Source organism: Coregonus clupeaformis, unplaced genomic scaffold (genome assembly GCF_020615455.1).
Source record: "Coregonus clupeaformis isolate EN_2021a unplaced genomic scaffold, ASM2061545v1 scaf5094, whole genome shotgun sequence".
Lineage (NCBI taxonomy): Eukaryota > Metazoa > Chordata > Actinopteri > Salmoniformes > Salmonidae > Coregonus > Coregonus clupeaformis.
In genome coordinates, this window is record NW_025538548.1 from 5869 (window position 1) to 13933 (window position 8065).

An 8065-nucleotide genomic window follows, 5' to 3' on the forward strand; every position below is an offset into this window, starting at 1 on the left:
CCCTCCCCACATCCGTCTATATCTCTACATTGTTTCACAGTAACCACCTCAGCCACGTCTCTCTCAGTTCCTAGATGTTATAATTTTTTCACTCCCACTCTGTTGTCAGTTTTCCCCCTCCATTTGAAATGTTCACACCTCCCCCTTTCTCCTTTTCACTCCCTTCACTCTTCACCTTTCCCAACTTTCCCTCTCCCTCTTCACTGCGATTTCCCTCTCGCTCTTTGTTTCTAGGAGTTGAGCCTTATCTGGAGTTGAGTTTGTATACAGAACCCATGGTGCCTTTCGGATTGTGTTCTTTCACTGCAGTCCAGACTCTCTCTGTGTGTGTGTGTGTGTGCACAGTAAAGAATAACAGAGTTAATTTAACTCTAATTTAAGAAAATGTCACTTAATGCCACATAACATTTGGTCCCAGTCTAAAGAGAGTAAAACATACTCTGAAACAGTTATTTTTTCAGAGTTGTATATGCTCAATTTAGTGTTGATATTTAACTCAGTCAAAAACAATCAATATGCATAACTCCCAGTAGAGTCAGTGGTAACTTATTTTTACTCTGATTTCAACTCTCTGTTATTTACTGTGTGTGTCTGTGTGTGTCCAGCCCTGCAGCAGTGACAACGAAACACAGGTCATACACACCCTCATTTTGACACACACACGTAATTGGAAAAATCCATATACAGTAGTGGAGCCACATGTCTAAAAACAGCGGCAAGGTTGTGTTTAGGGCTTACTTTCTGTTCTCTCAAAGTACTGTTCTCTAACCCCCTAAACCAGAGACAGCCTGACGGAACTAGTGTGTTGACTTGACCTAGGAGTATTGAAAGATTAAGCGTTCTGTTCAAAGCACATATCCAAGGCCAATTGTCCTGTATGGGGAACTCTACTGAGTGAAGTCATAATCTTATCATCCCTTTCACATGCTCTGTGTTTGTGTCTAGGCTTAGACAGGGAAGTACACACACTCAAAAAAAACAGAAAGACACAGGAGAGAGCTACAGACAGTCAGACAGACACTAGTTGACAGACAGATGGAGAGAGACAGACATTGCTGGATGGTGGTAGAGGTGGGGCAATAATTGATGGAGCAACCAGAGTGAGACTTGATCAGCTGGAGTGTAGACAGACATGGGGGTTCTTTCGTTTGGGAAAAAAAGACTGTCCTCTGTCCCCCTCCCTCCATGACCCGTAAAGCGATAAGTGGTCAAGGAGTGTGTCAATTCGTTAGTAGACAAACGGAAGAGTGTCTTCCGTCCTCGATAGCCACCTTTCATCGAGGATACTCTGTGTATCCTTCTGCGGAAGAGTTATGAAATCTACCACACCCCCTTTGAATCAGCTTTTGTTTTGTCAGAGAAGAAAAAACATGCACACGTTTCAAAAGCAATATGCTACTTATTGTTTAATCTATTAAATGTCTTGCACAACTAACTTAGTTTGTTTTGAGCACTTTACACATTTATGTTGGGATCCACCGCTGTAAATGTAATTTGCCGTCTCATTTCAAGCAAGCGCATTTCCATCCCACGTTCACGCTCCTCGATTAATCTTTGACATTTTTCAAAAGGAGTCGAGAGAAGACGGAGGAGAGAGGACACAGGAGGTGAGCAAATCTAAGTGGTAAAAGGCCATAAAGTGATGACCTGATTATTCAGTTTCCTCTTCCTGGTTAACTTCCTGTTCACTTGGGAAATGAATGCTATCAAACATACTGGATGAGCATTAGGGTTTAGGTGAAGTTGCCCCTAGACGCTGATCTTGGATCAGTTTTACATTTTACCCACTGATGGTTAAGGTTGGAATTGGGGAAGGGAAGCTGATCCTAGATCTGTTTCTAGAGGAAATGTCACTCCGGAGCCCTGTTCACTGGGGAATGCTATCAAACACACTGGGTTAGCATTAGCTCTGAATAAGTGTCCTGTTGAGTGACTAAAGAGGTACAGCGCAATGGGCGACCCTTAGCTTAGCATAGTAGGCCAATTGTAAAAGTCATAGGCCTCCAGGCTAAGGAAATCTCCATGCACTTTATGACAGTAAAATCAACAAAGCCATTGTAACCTAATAACCTTGATACTGACAACTACAGTGGTTCCCCTAGAGCTTGTAATAACCAGTGTATACAAAAAATTATATCATAATTTAAAAGGAAAACGCGGAACGCTCACTCACATTAAAAATGCATAGTTTTATTCAAGCAAGGTTTAAATATAAATTGTCCAGCCTTCAATGGCCTTCATCAGAGTAATCACACAAAGGGAATGGACATGTTCATAGGGCATGGGGGAGACAATTAGGGAGAAAACTCTTCAGCCGGTGGTGCCAATGAGAGAGGGTGTGGTAGACTATACAGGGCTGCATTCAGTACGTTTTTACAGCAGCTGTTCTACGAGTGGTTTGAGGCAGGCGTTAGATTACGAGCGTTTTAAAGTGCAACGTTAATAAAGATGGTTTTGGGAAACAGCTCAGAGATTGAACGATTCTCCTGCAAAAGGTTCTAATGATGAACTTAGCCTTAAGGTGCTTTTGGGAAACTAGGCCCTGTACAATAAAATAAGTCTCAAATGGAAAGGAAACAGATTGTTTGTCATCTTAGCCCCATGAAATCAGCCAAAACAAGCTCAATAACTCAATGCATGCACACACTCCTATTGAATATGCATTAAACTGTATTGTGAATAGGCTACATCTTGATTTACCCAGTTTATCAAAAGACTAGAGAGTCAATTATTACCATTATGTAATGTAGCTAGATCAAATGTATTGTATAATTGATTCATTAATGCATACATTCAAAAATCATTACCCCAAAAAAAGTAACGATATTGAACTCAAAAGATCTGTCTGGATCAAGTGCCATTCTGTGAATTTGCCTAATACTAAACCTGGTATCGGTATCGAAGTCAAAATATCATGACAACACTAGTACAGTAGCATACAGTAAAGTACAGTGAGGGAAAAACGTATTTGATCCCCTGCTGATTTTGTACGTTTGCCCACTGACAAAGACATGATCAGTCTATAATTTTAATGGTTGGTTTATTTGAACAGTGAGAGACAGAATAACGACAGAAAAATCCAGAAAAAGCATGTCAAAATGTTATAAATTGATTTGCATTTTAAATGAGGGGAAATAAGTATTTGACCCCTCTGCAAAACATGACTTAGTACTTGTAGCAAAACCGTTGTTGGCAATCACAGAGGTCAGGCGTTTCAGGAATAGTTGGCCACCAGGTTTGCACACATTTCAGGAGGGATTTTGTTCCACTCCTCTTTGCAGATCTTCTCCAAGTCATTAAGGGTTTCGAGGCTGACGTTTGCAACTCGAACCTTCAGCTCCCTCCACAGATTTTCTATGGGATTAAGGTCTGGAGACTGGCTAGGCCACTCCAGGACCTTAATGTGCTTCTTCTTTGAGCCACTCCTTTGTTGCCTTGGCCGTGTATTTTGGGTCATTGTCATGCTGGAATACCCATCCACGACCCATTTTCAATGCCCTGGCTGAGGGAAGGAGGGTTCACCCAAGATTTGACGGTACATGGCCCCGTCCATCATCCCTTTGATGCGGTGAAGTTGTCCTGTCGCCTTAGCAGAAAAAACACCCCCAAAGCATAATGTTTCCACCTCCATGTTTGACGGTGGGGATGGTGTTCATGGGGTCATAGGCAAAGGCATTCCTCCTCCTCCAAACACTGCGAAGTTGAGTTGATGCCAAATAGATCCATTTTGGTCTCATCTGACCACAACACTTTCACCCAGTTCTCCTCTGAATCATTCAGATGTTCATTGGCAAACTTGGACGGGCCTGTATGTGCTTACTTGAGCAGGGGGGACCTTGCGGCGCTGCATGATTTCAGTCCTTCACGGCGTAGTGTGTTACCAATAGTTTTCTTGGTGACTATGGTCCCAGCTGCCTTGAGATCATTGACAAGATCCTCCCGTGTAGTTCTGGGCTGATTCCTCACCGTTCTCATGATCATTGCAACTCCACGAGGTGAGATCTTGCATGGAGCCCCAGGCCGAGGGAGATTGACAGTTATTTTGTGTTTCTTCCATTTGCGATTAATCACACCAACTGTTGTCACCTTCTCACCAAGCTGCTTGGCGATGGTCTTGTAGCCCATTCCAGCCTTGTGTAGGTCTACAATCTTGTCCCTGACATCCTTGGAGAGCTCTTTGGTCTTGGCCATGGTGGAGAGTTTGGAATCTGATTGATTGATTGCTTCTGTGGACAGGTGTCTTTTATACAGGTAACAAGCTGAGATTAGGAGTACTCCCTTTAAGAGTGTGCTCCTAATCTCAGCTCGTTACATGTATAAAAGACACCTGGGAGCCAGAAATCTTTCTGATTGAGAGGGGGTCAAATACTTATTTCCCTCATTAAAATGCAAATCAATTTATAACATTCTTTACATGCGTTTTTCTGAATTGATACGGCCTGTTTAAGATACACGTTTTTTTTACTTTTTAGAGTTTTTTCGCAAATGTACGCTTTGGCCACAAATACAAGTATAGAAAGAGTCAACAACATTATTTGGGTATGAATTAACACATAATGAGCTTTAAAAAAGTGAGGTTTTCACTGGACAGTTACTTTAAGGCATGTGTACACACACACACACACACACACACACACACACCACAGGAGGCTCATAATAATGGCTGGAAAGGAGCACATGGAATGGCATCAAACACCCGGAAACAATGTCTTTGATACCATTCCACTGATTCCGCTCCAGTCATTCCCACGAGCCCATTCTCCCCAATTACGGTGCCACCAACCTCCTGTGGTGCACACACACGTGCGCACTTTTCATATTTTAGAAAGCTATGGGATTACAATGACAGAACTACGTGAGTTTGTATTTTCAATTTCGTGGTCACAAATTGAGTTGTGGTTGCAAGTACGATTCGCAAATGTGTCATTTAATTTTGCAAGCTTGTATCATGACGTGTGAAAGATTTAACAACGGTCACAAACTTTTGAATACATTCAATAAGATTTGCAAGAATAATTTATTTTCAGAATTATTGCAAGTCCATTTATGACTATGAATATTTTGCTGTGAATCAAAAATACACTTTCAGATTTTGAATCTGCGCGCGCTCGGAGTTCTGTCACGTTCTAGAAAGTTTTGTACATTTGTAGGAAGAGATCTGCAAGTAAAATCTTGATTTGCACTCTGGGGGCAGGACCATTTACTCCTGACCAATCAGTTCCCTCTGCCAAAACCACAGCCACCTAACCATTGGCTGGATTGTTTCATCAATCAAATATAGCTATTTTTTGGTGAAAAGGCATGACAGTAGTTTGCTTATCATGTGAAATATAACGGTACATTTCAGACGAACTCCAGACCAGCCATTGCTGGGGAGGGGGGAGGAATAGTTATGCACGCTCAAGTTCTGTTTTATTTCTTGTTTGTTTGAGAAGAAAAAATATTTTGCATCTTCAAAGTGGTAAGCATGTTGTGTAGATCAAATGATCCAACCCCCCAAAAAAATCAATTTTAATTCCAGGTTGTAAGGCAACAAAATAGGAAAAATGCCAAGGGGGTGAATACTTTCGCAAGCCACTGTAACTCCCACCAACATCACTGCAGGGTAGGTAATGTTAGCTAGGTTTCTAGGAAATAAAAACTATAGCTTTATTTGCTAGCTATAATTTAAAGACTTGTTACTGACTTTTGAACACACTACTTCATTCCACTGCATGTTTAATTATTAATTGGTGACTGAAAAAGTTGGCAAGACAAATGCACCTCCCAATTTCACTGCAAATAGACTACTTGGCTGTGTTGGTTGGGTATCATTTGGCTGACGTGCACATTGTGTTTAATTAGCCTAGTTACTGACTGACTAGGCGTATTGTTATTCATGTGTTTGTTATTGCATTTCAGGTGGAGAGGGAGTAAGATCACTAGAAACCAGCATGGTGCCAGACCACCACATGACCCTAGAGGTACAGTATTAGTCAATGCTTCTGTGATGTCTTATATACATTAATAAAAATGTATTCACCCTGGATATGAGACTTTCAACGATGGAGAAAGTATGCATGTTGTCAGATGTTTCAGTTACCAGAGTAGTTAGTAAAAATAACAGGCAAATAAAGTAATTTTTTTGTAACTTACAAAAAAATGGCCATGAGTAACTTATACCAAACTTTATAGCATTTGGTGGTCATCCCCCAAATTTGACCATTTAAAGCCTTGATAGGTGCATCCTTCCTCAGGGAACGGTCTGCTGATAGCTGACAACATGGTGGCAGGTTTTTTGATGTGTTGCTCTAGACTTCCATGGCCCAGCAGACTCACCTGGGAATAGGGGGATGGCAAGTTAGTTTTTATAAGTCTGGGAGACTTGGAGGGAGGAGAGTGCATCAGTTTGAGTGAGTACAGTAAATCCAATCCAACCAGGGGCCCTGGATAATATGCTATATGTCATCACACAGACCGCCATAGTGAAGGAGGTTTACATAGTGCATAAAGTATATTACCACCAGCAGAGCTTACTTCTCTGTGCTCTGGTAGTTGGTCTGAAGGCTCTGGAGGTCCTTGGAATATTCCGTCTCTGTAGCACCTGTAGAGAGATCGATAAAGGTACTGAATGCTCTTGAAAGAGAAAGATAGAGTTAACATTGACATTGTTGATTGAGGACTATAAGGGTCCAATTAGACAAATGGATGCGTAAAAGACGCAGCACTCAATGGTTTACAAATGGGAGGAGTGGTTTGAAGGTAGCCTTACTCTGTGGTTCAAGTTGTATCTTCAGGTCTGTAACTTTGCTCTCACTCCCTCTGACCCCTAAGCCCTCACCTCCCATTGGCCTAGGGCCTCCTGCAAAACCCTCTAATCACAGTATCTCTCACAGGGAGTTACTCCAGGAGTAGACAGGTTTATGGTGCATAGGGCTTCTCCACTCCTCATACGAGTGGAGTATTAGCTATACATATCTGTAAAATAAAATGCATGACTTACTGACATGGAGTGCTCCATGTTCCTGTTGGTAGAAGGCCTCAACCTGGATGTAGGGAAATGTCTTGCCTTGGAGTATTATTGTATTAATCTCCGCCAGGAACCTGGAAATCATATGACAAACCTGCATAGATTAACAAAAAAACATGGTAACTGTATTTAGTCAATTGAAGTCATGACAGCCATAGGTTCTTTACACAGGAGTGTACAGGTTTTTGTTCCAGCACTTCACTAACACCTCATTCAACTAATTGTGGTCTAAATTGAACAGAAACTTGCACAGTTTAGTCCCCTGGGACAGAAATCACCTAGTGGGGAAAAAAAGTATTTAGTCAGCCACCAATTGTGCAAGTTCTCCCACTTAAAAAGATGAGAGAGGCCTGTAATTTTCATCATAGGTACACGTCAACTATGACAGACAAATTGAGACAATTTTTTTCCAGAAAATCACATTGTAGGATTTTTTATGAATTTATTTGCAAATTATGGTGGAAAATAAGTATTTGGTCAATAACAAAAGTTTCTCAATACTTTGTTATATACCCTTTGTTGGCAATGACACAGGTCAAACGTTTTCTGTAAGTCTTCACAAGGTTTTCAAACACACTGTTGCTGGTATTTTGGCCCATTCCTCCATGCAGATCTCCTCTAGAGCAGTGATGTTTTGGGGCTGTCGCTGGGCAACACGGACTTTCAACTCCCTCCAAAGATTTTCTATGGGGTTGAGATCTGGAGACTGGCTAGGCCACTCCAGGACCTTGAAATGCTTCTTACTAAGCCACTCCTTCTTTGCCCGGGCGGTGTGTTTGGGGTCATTGTCATGCTGAAAGACCCAGCCACGTTTCATCTTCAATGCCCTTGCTGATGGAAGGAGGTTTTCACTCAAAATCTCACGATACATCCCATTCATTCTTTCCTTTACATGGATCAGTCATCCTGGTCCCTTTGCAGAAAAAACAGCCCCAAAGCATGATGTTTCCACCCCCATGCTTCACAGTAGGTATGGTGTTCTTTGGATGCAACTCAGCATTCTTTGTCACTCCAAACACGACGAGTTGAGTTTTTTCCAAAAAGTTATATTTTGGT

At 41.7% G+C, this 8065-nt stretch overlaps 1 long non-coding RNA gene across 1 annotated transcript; it reads right to left on the reverse strand.

Annotated features, from left to right (window-relative positions):
* Positions 1-5680: 5680 nt before the first annotated feature.
* Positions 5681-7166, reverse strand: LOC121573993. The gene is made up of 3 exons (XR_006002133.2): positions 6983-7166; positions 6517-6583; positions 5681-6318 (listed from the first exon to the last, which is right to left on the reverse strand). It is a non-coding gene; the product is annotated as an uncharacterized LOC121573993 (long non-coding RNA).
* Positions 7167-8065: the final 899 nt, after the last annotated feature.